This window comes from Equus asinus, chromosome 10 (genome assembly GCF_041296235.1).
Source record: "Equus asinus isolate D_3611 breed Donkey chromosome 10, EquAss-T2T_v2, whole genome shotgun sequence".
In the NCBI taxonomy this organism is placed as follows: domain Eukaryota; kingdom Metazoa; phylum Chordata; class Mammalia; order Perissodactyla; family Equidae; genus Equus; species Equus asinus.
The window spans coordinates 78184730-78199622 of record NC_091799.1 but is presented as its reverse complement, the minus strand read 5'-3'; the positions used below and the strand labels follow the sequence as shown (position 1 = coordinate 78199622).

General features: G+C 43.8%; 1 protein-coding gene across 2 annotated transcripts in view; it reads right to left on the bottom strand.

The window, feature by feature from the left end:
• LIFR (LIF receptor subunit alpha) overlaps positions 1-13689 on the bottom strand; it is a 74379-nt gene extending 60690 nt beyond the window's left edge. For both annotated transcript variants that reach the window (XM_044779403.2, XM_044779404.2), the window contains exon 1: positions 13367-13689. The gene's annotated coding sequence lies outside the window, so the exon portion shown is untranslated. The remainder of the gene's footprint in view (positions 1-13366) is intronic.
• Positions 13690-14893: the final 1204 nt, after the last annotated feature.

Here is a 14893-nt window from a genome sequence, read left to right as displayed (position 1 = left end):
TTAATTCATCTCATGGCGCCCAGCAAGGGCCTCACACAATCCATCTTCCACAGTGACTCCCTGGCTTTGAAGAGCATCCCCATCTCTGACCCTCCTCATTCCTTCAAGCTCCAGGCCAAACGTCAGGAGGCTGTCCCACGAACTGCGCAGGCTGTAGGTCCAAACTCAAGTGGACTCAGGTCTTTCACTCCACGACATGCCCCTCACCCTCTTCTCCCTGTCATTGGGGCATCTCTGCTTTTTGGCCCTCACAGACCATCGTGTCCAGATACTGCTGCTCTCTTAATGTTCCCACTGCACTCGGTTTAATTTCCACTTTGGGCATTTATCACATCATAGCAGGTATTATGGAGATTACTCTTTCCTTTCCTTCCCTCTTTTTCCATTAATTATAGGCTCCCTAAGAGGAGAGATTTATCTTCGTAACACTCTTGTATCTAAGAGGGCTTTATGTGCACCATATATTCAAGATTTATTCAGTAAATTGAACACATCCTCCCAAAAGCCATCGTTGGCAGGACTTAGAATAATTTTATGGCACCGATTGTTTCTTTACATTCGGAAGAGGAAGTTGAACGGTATGCCTTTGAAAGCAGCTGTTAGCTACAGAAAAATTTATGAATAAAAAGATAATATTGGCTGATATTGCTGGAGGCGTTTTTTTTTTTTTAAATACACGGAGTAAAACAATCCTTAAAGCCCTTTCTAAACTCTAAGAGGGGAAAAAAATATTAATGATGTAACAGTTTTGTATAGTTGAAACTCGAGTTTTAGCTAAGTCTACTGTGATAATATAGAATTCGTAAACATTATTTTTCAGATATCATGCAGTGTTTATGCACTGTTTATTACAGGCAGGCACTGTTTTTTAAGTTCTTTATAGGCAATATTGTAACAACCCTTTGAGGTCAGTATCATTACTCTCCCCTTTTTATAACAAGGAAAATGAGGCTCAGAGAGGTTTTCAACACTTGCCTGAGGTCACACAGCCAGCTGGGGGCAGAACTTGGATTTGAATCCACTCTGACCACAAATCTCATCTCTAGACCATTACACTAAACTGAAGAATGTGGAGCGGAAACTCACTGAACCTGAGGCAGGAGTCCTGGGCTCCAGTCCCTATGCCACACTGACCAGGTGGAGGTATGTGACCTCGGACAAATCCCCTAACATCTCTAAAATCACACAACAAAGACCTGGGTCTCCGTCCCCTACTTTAAAGTAAACGCCATACGAAATTTACAGTTCTTTTATTCTTAGGACACCCTTCTTGCCCCCTCCATGAACTAGGAGATCTAGCGTGTGAGCAGAAATGCTGCTCCCCCGACCCTGCACCGTTCAATGCCGTTCCTGGGGACGTCACATCATGACAAAGGCCAGACAGTCTACGTTCAGGAAACTAAACAGCGAACAGCTACCACCTTACTGTTTTCCTTCCTTCCAGCTCTAAGTACACTTTTAATCGGTTAGCTCTTAACTCAGCAGGTGCAAGCTAAAAAGGACCCTGAGGGCCAGCCAGATGAAGTGAGCAAAGCTGGCCACAGGAAATGCAACAAGGAGCGGGGGCCGCGGTGGGCAGCCTCCAGCTGGCTCCTTACTCCTATATCACCACCACGCAGGAACATGGGTCCAGCGTAGTCACAGACCTTCCAGGTTTTCAAAAAGGGCCAGAAATGCAGGGGTTTGGTTTTTTTAAAATGTGGAATCTTCTTATTTTTAAATGCTGGCAACTAATTCCAATTTTTAAAAAAAACACTATGTGGGCCAAACAAAACACATCTGCAGGCCAAATACAGTTCTTAGGGCGCCAGTTAACAACCTGTTTCAGAATGTATTGGCATTAAAAATTCTCATCTTGCTGTTGAAACAATCTTAAAATGTAAACTGTTTGAAGACTTATATTTCACTGCACAGATATTGACCAAAATGTGCCTGAATGTTTTCTTAACATTCTTCGGGGTCACAATCTGAAAGCTCTCCTCTCCAAAAGAATTCAAATGGTCTCTTTTTTTTTTCCTTTATGGTATCATTTAATCCCAGACCTCAAAATCCTAAGCATCATTTTAGAATACAAACGGTTCTCAAAAAACAAAGAACTAAAATACAATCTTCAGCTTCCAGCCACAGTCTACAATGTCTTCTAAGTATGCGGAAGCACAATACTTTACCTAACGTTTACTTGAGTCTTCTACGTACGAGCAGAAAGAAGAATGAAAAGTACGACAGAACCTAAAATAACTGGCATTGGGAAAACTATTTCAGAAAGGGACGCTCCGTCAATAACGCAGATTCTACAGACTATAGAGACGTGTAAGCATGAGATTGATCCTGAATAGGATGATGGAACATATTAGGAAGGGACCCTAGTCCAATGTACCTTACCCCCTAACTTGACAAAGTTACGGAAAGGGGAAAACAAGTATCGGAAACAGACACAAGGTATCTGGGTTTGAACAAGACCTTTTCTAACGCCTGAAAGACGTTTATGAGCAAGATGAAAGACACAGCTTGTATAAAAAAGAACGAAGGGGGTTCTTTCGCCAAGTGATCAATCCTACTCAAAGGAGCTAATTAATGGATAATGCCAATCGCGACAGAGATTATGGACAGATGTGACAGAGGTCTGTCTTTCTTGACATTTTCAGTAATGAATTCACTGAAGACACAGGAATCACATTCATCAAATCTGTGGGTGAAAAAAATGGGCCAAATAGCAAATACATTGGATGTAATAATGAGGATTCTAATAAATTAATCCAATAAACTAATCCAATAAAATAAATTTAGCATTGATAATTTCAGAGTCGAAAATGAAACAACAATGATAACAATAATATGCAGAAAGTGATCAAATACAGGTTGGAGGAGGTACGATTTAGCAACATGTGGGGAAGAAAACCAGAAGCCTGATTAGTGAAACGGGCCAATAATATAATGCAACTGCCAAAATAAAAAGCAGAGGGACAACACTCTGTCTCCTCATTTCAACACAAACAACATCTAAAATCCTGTCCTCCAGTGGCATTAAAATTGGAGGATTCATTTTTAGTCTGAAACATTACTAAGTAGATAATCCAACATTAAGGTATTATTAATATGAAACATAAGCTGTTATTGTCTTTATTTCTGCCCAAATTATTATGAATTCTTGCTTCATTATAAATCTTACTCTAAGTATTCTCATCTCATCTGTCCATAGGTGCAACCAACTCTGTATTTTTTCCCCCAGCTTTACTGAGGTATAACTGACAAATAAAAGTACATATATTCAAAGTGAACAGCAGCCAGCGCCAAGGCTGAGTGGTTAAAGTTCTGTGTGCTCCACTTCAGCGGCCTGGGGTTCGCGGGTTCAGATCCAGGGTGCAGACCTACTCCACTCATAAGCCATGCTGTGGAGGTGTCCCATATACAAAATAGAGGAAGACTATTACAGATGTTAGCTCAGTGCGAATCTTCATCACCAAAAAAAAAAAAAGTGAACATGATGACTTGATATACATATACACTGTGAAATGATTTTCACAATCAAGCTAACTAATATATCTACCACCTCACCTTCTTTTTCGTCTGTGGTGAAAACGCTTAAGATCTACTCTTGGAGCCACTTTCAAGTACACAGTACGGTGTTATGAACTAGTCACCATGTGTACACTAGTCCCCAGAACTTACTCATCTTGTAGCTGAATGTTTGCACCCTGCGACCACTGTCTTTAGCTCGAGTGGCTACTTTGTCATGCAGGACTTCACCCACTCCCTATTTTATCATGCCACCCCAACTCAGGGACCCCTGAACTTTTATCAACTGAAGGGTAAAAGTGTAAGAGCTGTGTCTGAGAGCTTTAAACACACTGAATGCTTTTTTACTACTTATGTTTAACCAGAAGCTTTAAGAAAAGGGGATGGTGGCCTGAGCCTGAGAGGAGCTTGCAGTCATTACCACTGCATGTGTCACTGCCTCAACATGATGAGGAAAATGTAGACGAACTGCTGGGCCGGGTCTGGCTGGGGCCTCTCCCCCTCGCCAGAACCCCGGCCGTGCTCCTCACTCCTCTGGATTCCCAAGCCCTCCCCGGCACAACCTGGAGTTACCCTCTGAAATGTCGGGCTCACATGCCTGAAATTTTCCATGGTTCTCCCTGGCCTTCTGGAAAAGGTGCCAGCATTAGCACGGCCTGAGGCACTCTACTGTTTCATGACACCTAACTGCCCAGTCCCACTTCTGCCCACTGCCCCACACTGCCCCTGGGCTGGGGTCCCACCAAATGTGCCAGGCTCTGTCATCCTCCGAGTCACTGCATACACTGTATCTTGACTCGGAAGGTCCTTCCCCCTCCACTCTTCCTTGTCCATTTAACAAACACCAACTTGTCCTTCAAAACTCAGCTCACATCGCTCCAGATCCAACCTTCCCCAATGTCTTTCCTTATTGGCCCCCAAAACTGAGACAAATTTCAGCTGCCACTTGCCATCAAGATTATCGTTACTGTCTATGTTGTAGTAGAATAAGAAGGAAGTGAAATACTTCTTTATTGTTTCTGTCGAAAGCATAAAGACAAAAGGCAGATCAGACGCACTGGGCAATGCACATGACCTCCACTTGTCCCTGTACGCATCCGAGGTTTTGATTGCAGCAACAGAGCCCATGGAATGCACGAGGATGGCAATCACAGTTCTGACTATTTGTAAGTGAGCCGAGAAGTTCCACAACAGAGTCATCTGTAATTTTACTGAAGCTGGCATTGGAGAAAGGACGAGTTGGCTAAATTCGCCATCTAGCCAACAGCCTCAGGTCTGCATGTCAACACAGCCTGGGGCCTCTCTATTTGCCAACACATACTCGGTACTGCTCACTAAGAGAGAGTGTTCCTTTGTGAAGCGACCAGCCCCCAATCGAAAAAGAAAGCTAACTGCTGATTCCAGCAGAGGGGGAACTCAAGTAGGCCAGGAAAGCAGGGGTGTAGACAAAACAAAGGTGAGATGAATAAAGAATAAAATGTTGACTTTGCTGGTGGCTCCGACCTGCGACAAGACTTAACCTTCCATGTGTCCGATACAAGAACAAGAAGAAACGATTTGTGAAACCACCTTCTTTTATTAGGCTTTATGAGGGAAATAAAACGCAAGGTCAATATTATGAAAGTTTCAAAACACTGTTCATGACTGCTGAGGGTCTAATTTATATCCAAATATTTACAACTGTTGCTAACTTCAAAAAAAAAAACTGTCCCTACCTAAGGAACAAATTACAAACTTAATGTAATTTTATATACTGTGAAATAGAAACATTACTTTAAACTGCATGTGATATTGCCCTTGTCCTCAGTAAGACCACATGCTGAAATTTCTCAACTGAGATCCCCAGGAACTCCACTCATCCTAAATTTATTTGTAGGAATCCATCTCAATAATTTTATAAAAGATCATCTCAAGAAGGCATATCCTTCACAGAAGATATATAGTCACAACTTTAAGGCTATTAGCCTAAGATATTCTCATACATGGACAATATGACTCATCAGTAAATCATCAGGGAATGTCAAGGTGAAATAACCTAGTCTGCTCCCTGTGTAGTTTGTAGAATAAACAGGAGGCAATGTTTGTGTTCACTGAAAAGTAACATCACAACAAAGTTTCTTTTAGAATTGCAGGAGAGGAAATGAGGCCTACTTGACTGTCAACGTGGTAACACTGCATATTGAGTGTGTGCGCCACCACCGCCTGGCCTTGAACTGTACTGGTCACTTACCATGTCATCCAAGTGATGGGGGCATGTCTGGCCCTGGGTACTGCCTTGCCTCCCCACTGCCTGGCAAAAAAGGCCTTTACTCGTTACTGAATGAATGAATCACATTTCATTCTAACTCTATAAAAAGAAAGAAGAATGGAGCCTGACCTTCAAGAACTTATCATACACGGCTGCTGGAGATAACAATAGAAGGAAAAAATGCCTTCAATAGAAAATAAAATTTCTTGGCAACAGAGAGCATTTTAGTTTTAAAGTAAATAAAAACTGAACAAAATATTTCCCAGGGACCAGGAGCAATGAAATATTTTGTCAGAATGTCCTGAAACGCTTTTCACAACAGTTTGATTAGTTTATAAAACAAAATTATTCTGCTTAGAAATCCTATATTAATAGGAATATAATATCAGCCTTAACCATCACATCAGATTGGTGAGGTCAAGGTAACACTCATCAAATGCCACCTGCAGGCACTGTGAGCTGGACAGTGTTATTATTCCCGTTTCACACATAAGGGAACAGACACCAAACTTGCCCAAGTTGACACAACCAGTAAATGAGAAATGGGATCTCTCCCCATTCCCTTACATGTTAGAAATCAGGAAAATAAACAGAATCATGGTCACCTGTAATTTCAACACACAAAGATAAAGCTCACCTAACATTTGCTGTATAATCTTCCTGCATTTTCCCACATAATAGGTAGAAAACTGAACGTACACACATGCACTCTCACATTCACCCTCCAAAAGCAAACATACAAAAAAACTTCTATCAACTTACACATATTCTTGTGCAATCTGCTTTTTCACTCTACAAATTCTGAGTATCCTTCCACATCAACAAATACTCACCCACCTCGCTGTTAATGAAGAAAGTTTTCCATTACATGTATATACCACAATTTATGTAATCAATCTCCCTATTATTGAGCATTTAAGTTGTTTCTAGTTGATACCCATCATAAACAAAGCGACAAAAATTGTTTTTGCAAATTAGAGGTTGTTTTGTTTTACACGTGCTTTTTTGTGGAGGTCACGAGAATCTGGAGCTGAGTTTTTCCCCAAACTTCAGACAGCATCCCCCTCTCGATTTCAAGACACCCCATTAAGTGGACCTCCCAGATCTCAAGACACCCCATTAAGTGGACCTCCCACCAAGTTTCAGAGCAGTGTGGGGGCAGAAAGCTCCTGACAGGAATACGGTGTCCACGGGCACTGTGGAGGAGAGAACCATGGCTATAGGCTGGTCTCTGTACACACGCTTTCCTTCTTTCCCTTAGTTTAAATTCCTGGTGGTGGAAACGCCTGACTAAGGGACATGGCACATTTTTGAGGTTTTCGATGAGTAACACAAAATTGCCCTCCTGGAAAGTTATGACAATTGAAATACCCACCAGCAGCATTGGAAAGTGACAATTCCCAAAACCCCCTGGTTGGCTGGATTTGTTTTTAATCAAATCCCTATATGGCTCTAAGGTTTAAAAACAGTGAAACGATTGACAAAATGTATCTAGAAAAATAGCAAACAATTCAGACAACAAATGCGAGATTTTAAAGTATACAAGTTTTCAAAGACAAAATATAAAACTTGAATGACATCAGATCCCAGCAGACTGAACTTAACAGCCTGACTACTAGAAAATCTAGGGAAGCTGGGCTCAGAAAGGTGTCAAGCTGGGAAGTAGAACACCGCATCATCACTTGCCCATCGGGCAAATATGAGGCTTAACAGTTTGGACTTTAATAGCAACATGCTCTATTTTTAACAAGAAACCAAGGAAACTGTATATTCTTTCAAATTTTATAAATAGTATCTTATAGCTAATGTGGCAATCCAAAGTTCTCAAAGTCCTTGTAGATGTTCATTTATTCAAGATATCTGAAGGCCTACTGTGGGCTGGGCACTGTTCTGTGTTGAGAACACAGTGGTGAGCCGCAAAGAGTTCCTGCCTTCGAGGAGCTGCTGTTCCAGAGGGAGCTCAGAACCCTGCAGGGAAGAACCAGAAAATCCCGGCTACGATGCCAGTCTGGAACAATTGGATTCCTCGGCAAATTATAACACCTCTGGGGCTTGGTTTCTTTATCAGTAAACTTAAGAAGTTGACTAGATGATCTGAGGTCTCTTCTCCTCTCAAATTCTACACTTTCTTTGGTTTTATTTGAATGTTTAAGTTCCTATTACTCATAAGAGCTTTGCACGTTAAGCTCTATATAGTTCTTCCATGAAATCAGAACCAGACACTGCAAAAAAAATAATTTTACATCTACTGTAAAATTTTGGTGATCCCATTATCTTCAAGGAATGAACATAGGATCAGGCTCCAGGGAGATGAAGATTCATGTTCCCAACTTTGTTTCTTTGAAGAGGTTTCTGAAATGCTCTTGCCTCCTTTTCTTTCAGACTGCACTATAAATACTAAGGCATGAAACATGAAACAGCACCTCACTGGTATAGGCAGTGGGTCTCCAGGCCTGTGGATAGGAATGGCTGTCCCCTAGCTTTAAGGTGCCAGGCTGGCACCCTCAGGGGCTGCAGCTTTGAAGTCCTGCTGGTGTATTCTCACTTCTCTCCAGCTTACTCCCACCCCTAACTCAACAGACACACACAATTCTGTCTACAGAATGTCTACAACTCCCTGCCCCACTAGCATCTCTTATATTAGAAATGGGAAGCACTATTTTCCACCAGATGTTCCTGCTGTCACCATTTCAACTGTTCTCAGATCCAGGGTCTCCTTGGAGAAGCCTGCTCCTTATAGCAGTTAGAGGAAGGAACAGCAGGGGGCTTCAATATCTCAAGCCCCCCTCTGGGGAAGAGCCATGCCAACACTTTCAGGAAGTAATACCGCCTCTTTGTGGTCGTTTAAGATACTGCCACTTAATAATACAACATTTCCAACTCTAGGCACGTATGACGATTCCAAGTCTTTCTGCCCTACAAACCAGAAGAATGAGCAAGAGTCAAGATTTTCTCACCTCTCTGCAGAAGTACATGAAAAATGCACCCACCAGAAGTTTTTTCTCAACTTCCAACATAAAATCATAAAACAGCATCTATGAGCCTTTGCTCACAGTGGCAACATCAGCAGAAACAACTGGTAAAAAGGTCTGTGCTGTAATTTCAGGCAGTGTAAGACAAATACAGCTTCCCGCATCTCTGCAGTTCACAAAGGAAATGTAAAGGAAGTAGTAAAAGTACTTTAACTGAAGCATCTAAGTCTCTAAATTTACCACAACCAGTTACATGTAAACAGACGCTTATGTGCTTCTGCTATTTGCCTGAAGAGCTTTCACTGCAATGACAGGGACAAAGGACAAAGGCGACTTTACTCAGGATTTAGGAGTCACAGAATCCATCCATTACATAGTGTTTGCATGGAGCTTATGAGAGAAAGTTAGAAGATAAAATTATCTTACATGGAAACAACTTAAGGGGTTCTGGTATCAACCAGTTAGAATAGGACATTAAAAAATTAAAAACCCTCATTATGCAAGATCACAAAACTCCTGATGTTGAACAGGAGCCCAAAAGTCACAGTCAAGAGAAAGACAACAGCTTATTAGACATCTGTAACAATTGCTTGGCACAAAACTCATTTCGCAAGTTTTCAATTAATATAAAGGAACATATATTTAGAACGACAAACAGATTAGAAGCTGGGAAGAGGAAATACCAGTTCGTGATATTCCCTAAAATAGAACATGCACACATTCTTCCTGTGAGGCCAGAAGTACCTGCAGAAAGTACATATATTTTATTTGCTCATTTCCCTGTCATCTGCCAAAAGGAACTAAAACATTCAGCGTACAAAAAAGGGCATCTTCAAAAATTTTACTCTTAAGTAAATGGCTAATCCACTGAAATCAAAGATGAAACTTCTGACTAAATTACTCAGAAATCAACATAATGTCCCAGAAAATTAGGCATGTTTTTAAGCCTTCCTACATTAATTTCATGGGATAGCAATCAAATGCAACTGATTGAAGGCAATAATTTGAGAGGATGTGCATAACTGACTTGGGAATGTCAAGGGCCAGAGCCGGGATGGGAAGCTCAGACAAAAGACTCCCGAATCCAGGTATTTTGACCAAAACCAGGCAAGCTTATTTGTTAAACTCTCTGATTATTCATTAATTCAACAAACAGTCCCAGCCATTCTGACCCGAGGCTGTTCCCAGTGCTGGGGAAGCAATGAGGAACAGCTGATCCACGCCTGGCCGCCTGGAGCTTCCAGCAGGCAGGGAACTCCACCATCAAAGAACTCTTTTCACTTCTGTCAACATTCCTTGACATATGCAAACACACGGGGCACCAACTTGGCACCTGCTCTCTCCTGCAGCCCAGCTTCCCCTTTCCCCTTATCATACACTCCAGCCGCACAGGCAGCCCTCTGTTCCTCTGGCCTGGGAGGCTCAGTCCAACTTCAGGGCCTTTGCACTTGCTGTTCCTTCTGCTTGAGAAATTCTTCCTCCAGATCTCCCAAAACACAGGCTTCTTCCCACCATTCAACTCTCTGCTCAGATCTCTCCACCAAACTCTCCACCTCAGAAAGGCTTCTAGGGCCCCTCAAACAGCAGCCCCTATGCTGGTCCTCTTTACTGTAGCAACCCTACCTTAGACTTTCCCAGTACTTATCGCTATCTGATATTATCTCCTTTATTGCTTCACTGCTTTTTGTCCATCTTCCCCACTAAGATGGGAACTCATAATGGGGTCTGTCTGTCCCGGGCACTGCTATATTCTCAGTCTGTAGAAAGCCACCTGGAATATAAGATGCTTAACAAATACTTATTTAAGAAGAGCAAATATAAGCAATATTAGCAGTTTTGTATCACAATGACAAGTACCAAACAATAAGGAGAACACTTTAAATGCTGAAAGATTTGTTTGATCAGTTAAAAAGAAAAAGATCATTATAGCTTACACTAGTCTTAAAAACACTCTCAAAAATAAGCATAACGGAAACCTAAAGCTCAACATTAGCTAAAACTCAAATTTTATAATGTATTAGGCTCAATTTCTAGCATTAGCATTACGTCTACAGTTTATTCTGTGCAAAAGCTAAGAGAACTCAATTTTTAATTTAAAAGGGCCAAATATTCTCTAAAAGCATATTCCCCCTTAAGAGTTATTAACAACCTTCTCCCAAACTGTACAATTTGTAACCATATTATAGCAACATTAAAATATGAGATGCTGGTGATAATCTACAGAACGCAAGGATTTTAGTGCTTAATGGCATACAAGTTTTATGAAACAAAACTTTCATCTTCAATTTAATCAAAGATATGAGCCTTTTCTCCATGTTCAAAAATATTTACACTCTTAAGAATTTTTCTTACAGATTACTCTGAAAAATTTATATCTGTTCCTTTATTTCTTTTGTTGAAACAAAGAGCAAAAGTGTTGATCAAGGAATATGACTTTTAGTTCCTGGCCATCATGGCTCATGCTTCACCACAAAGACATCAAAGATCCTTATGGATCGCTTTGAAATTATATAAAAGCAAAGGATGTACATCAGAGAGAAGAGGCATTTATTTCCTGGAACATGATGCAAAGAAGTAAGTTACTACTGTCTTTGGGCCTTCGGGAATAATTGAAATCCACTTAAAAACCCCAAAAATTAATGTTTTCCAATAATTTGACAGAAAAATATTGGAAGCAACCTATACATATCTCAATAAAGAAGAGGTTAAATAAATTACGGTTCACCCTTAATGGAGTACTCAGCAGCTGTTGGAGAGTAAGACAGCTCTCTCAGGGAGTGATACAGACACTGTCAAGATTTAGTCCTCTATGGCCAAGGCAGGGAGCTGGTGCAGAGCAGAGTATACAATGTGTCCTCGTTTGTGGAAAGACAAACAAAAAGAACACATAGAAAATGTTTAGATTAGCACAGGCTATATCTGGAAAGAGATACACAGGGAGCTAGTCACCCTGGTTCCTGGGGAGAACAGGGTGCTGTGGGGCAGGGGGGAGAGAGGTCTCTCTCCACTCTATAGCTTTTTATATCTATGAAATCTTCTCCAGTGTGCACAGACTGCCTGTCCCACAAATTAATACAAGAAACTTTACCATTAGAATCACTTATTATCACCAACATATTATTCAAGGATGACCATCAAGAAGCAAAAGCCTGCAAAAATCACAAGTTGGTTCCCTTCGACAGCACCATTCCTGATCCTTATTTCCCAGAAGAGAATGGAAGTCTCCACTAATTAGAGAGGCGCGCTGTGATCTCACCTATTACAAAGCAAATAAGCCTCAATGCAATTCTTGGAAGGGAAATAGCTGCTGGGTTCACCTTGAAAACATACCTCATCGAGCTAATGAAGCCTCCAGATCAACACAGTTGACACCTGGCTATAAAACAGCAAGTCAACCTAAGAAACAAGTAGGAAGACGTCTCGTGCTTTTAAAAACACACATTATACTTAGCTCTCCTTTCCTCTGCCAGACTTAGACAAGGAACCCCCTGATATTAGTGAAATATGATTTCAGATCTGGGGAAAATCATCGTTTAAGGTGAGGGACAAGCCTTATTCGCACTAAACAAATGAGTTTTCATTTGTGGGGGAGGGGAATTTGCTTTAAATTTAATTTAGGAATCGTTTTTGGAACCCAGACCAAACGATACTACCAAGACACATCAATTTTACTCCAAGCAAAAAGTTTTTTTAACTAAAAACAAACCTGAAACTGAAAACGCACAAATCAGAAGGCAAACTTTAAACTGAAACCTTTCTGCTGAAAACTGGATCTCAAAGGAATACATAAAAAGAAATGTAAAAAATTCATTTCCATACAAACCCCATTCAATAACAGCACACACGTTATGTCAATATTTGACTGCATTAAACACACCCATACAAAAAGGAACGCAAAGATACCCAACTGCAAATAAAAGATTTCATATATTTTTGGTAGCTGAAGATGGGGACCAGAATCGCACTGTTCAAGCCTTGAAGGAAATTCACAACCCTGGATGTGCAGGGTTTTCTGTGGGTCACAACGCACCATTCCAGCTCTATCCTTTAAGACAATACATCAGAAGTGGCATCGTTCACGGAGCCTAACTTTGACAGTCAACACTGTAACTTTGGATTTAATCAGTTTAGCACCTTCGGATATAAACACATAAAAACACAGATAAATAAAATACCCTTTAAATCCAGAAGGCACGAAGAATTACTTTAATGAAGAGTTGAGGCACCGGGCACGAAATCACTTGTTAATTACCATCTCCAAAGGAAAATAAAAATTAAAGCTTCTTCCCATCCCCCCCCCCCCCGGTGGCCTCTGGCTCAGAACTTACCGCCCTTCGTGGGGCAGAAGTTCGCGGCCGGGGAGTCGGTGCCCTCCGGGACCCGAGGGTGACCCAAGGATGGCTCAAGGGCGCGCGGAGAACAGCACGACCTGGAGCGCTTCCCCCTGCCCCCTCCCCCCGGTCACTCATCTCGGAGGCTGCCCGACCCTGGGACCACAGCCGGCCCGAGTTGCCCCCCACCCCGCCCGGGCGACCAGCGCTCGCGGCGACGCGCCCACGGGACCCGGCTCCAGGCTCCGCGGCTCCCACTTCCCGCGCCCCGCGCCGCGCCCACCGCCCCCGTCACTCACGGGCCGCTCCCGCGCCGCTATCTCGCCATCCCCCGCCGTCCGCTCGGCCGCCGCCCGGGGGCTGCCCGGAGTCCGCAGTCGCCCCGGGGCTGGAGGCGAGGAGGAGGGGGACCGGGCACAAGCCGCCGCCTCCGCCGCGCCGTCTCGCCTCCTTGTCCCCGTGCGGGGCTGCTCTACGCGGCCACAGGCGAGGGGCGGCCCGCTGACCTCCGCGAGCCCGGGCAGCCGCCGCCGCCGCCAGAGCCGCCCGCAGGCAACGGTAAGGGCCACGGCCACTGCCGAGACGCTCTGGCCGGGACTGCGGCGCGCGGGGGCGGCCCCTGCACGCCGCTCGGCTGGGGGCGCTGCTGCCCCGGCCCGGCCCCGCCCCCCGCAGGCCCCGCCCCACCGCCCGCGCCCCGCGCGCCCCCGCCGCTACCCCAGGGCCGGGCCGCGCGCTCCCGCCGCTCGCCCGCGGGGCCGCTCCTGGGAGTCGGAGGTGCGCGGCCGCGCGCGGGGCCCAAGCCCGAGGGTGGTGCTTCCGCAGAGTCCCGGCCCGAGGCCAATCTCGGAAGGTCATGGAAGAGCCGGGGAGAGTGAAGCGGCCCAGCCGGTGCAGATCCTCACCGAAGGCCTGCCCAGCGCGGGGCGCCCTTGCGGGAAGCAGAGCGGCTCTCAAAATGCTGTCGGCGCGCATCGCAAACATTGCACGGAGGAAAGGGAAAAGTGGAGCGCTGTTTTAGTCTCCTCTGTAATATACACGGAAATATACACGAAAACCAGCTTGTGCGCGTTGTGTGTGTTGGGGGGGTAAAGGGGGAGGCGCGATTGCTTAGATTTTATGAGTTACCTAAAATGCCCCCAAGGTTGGGGCCCTGCCGCTCAGACCACCTTTCTCCTCCCTGGTGCAGACCTCTCTCAGCCTGAGAGGGCCCGCGAGGGCATTCTGAGAATATCCTGGAGCCATCCAGTCTTGCCTCCAAGGCGTGGTGGGCTTATTTGTGCGGAGTAGAAACGGATCCCTTAATGGTGTGAGATTTTTCCTCCGTGCATTGTTCCCATTTCCGCAGTTTCACTTGGCCTCGATTTTCTCCCAGAGTAATGCACCAAATGAAATTAGCTGGAGAGCTTTTGATGGCGCAGAATCATGGTTTGAAGATGTTTACGCTCTATGCCGGACGCGTTTGATGATGTTCTCTTCAGCACAATTAATTTTGCAAAGTTCAGAAATGTGCCAGATAAAGTCCCTGGCACGCAGAGTCACAGGGCACTGCAGACACACCTTCAATAGGAAGCCAGCTTGTTTGTTTCATTTGTGATTTATTTGATGCACCAGCACCAAGGCCAACGTGTTTTTAGAGGCCTTTGGATGAAATTCCAAAGCAATTTCTAAATTGGCAAAATGAAGCTTATTTTCTGAAATAACATTTCCCCGTTGATAATCTAACTAAAATGGGCACCAAACACCAGCAAGTATATTGATTGCAAAGTGGGCTCCTTAGACGGAAAATATGTTTCACAGTAAGGCATGGTCCCTACTAGTGTGCT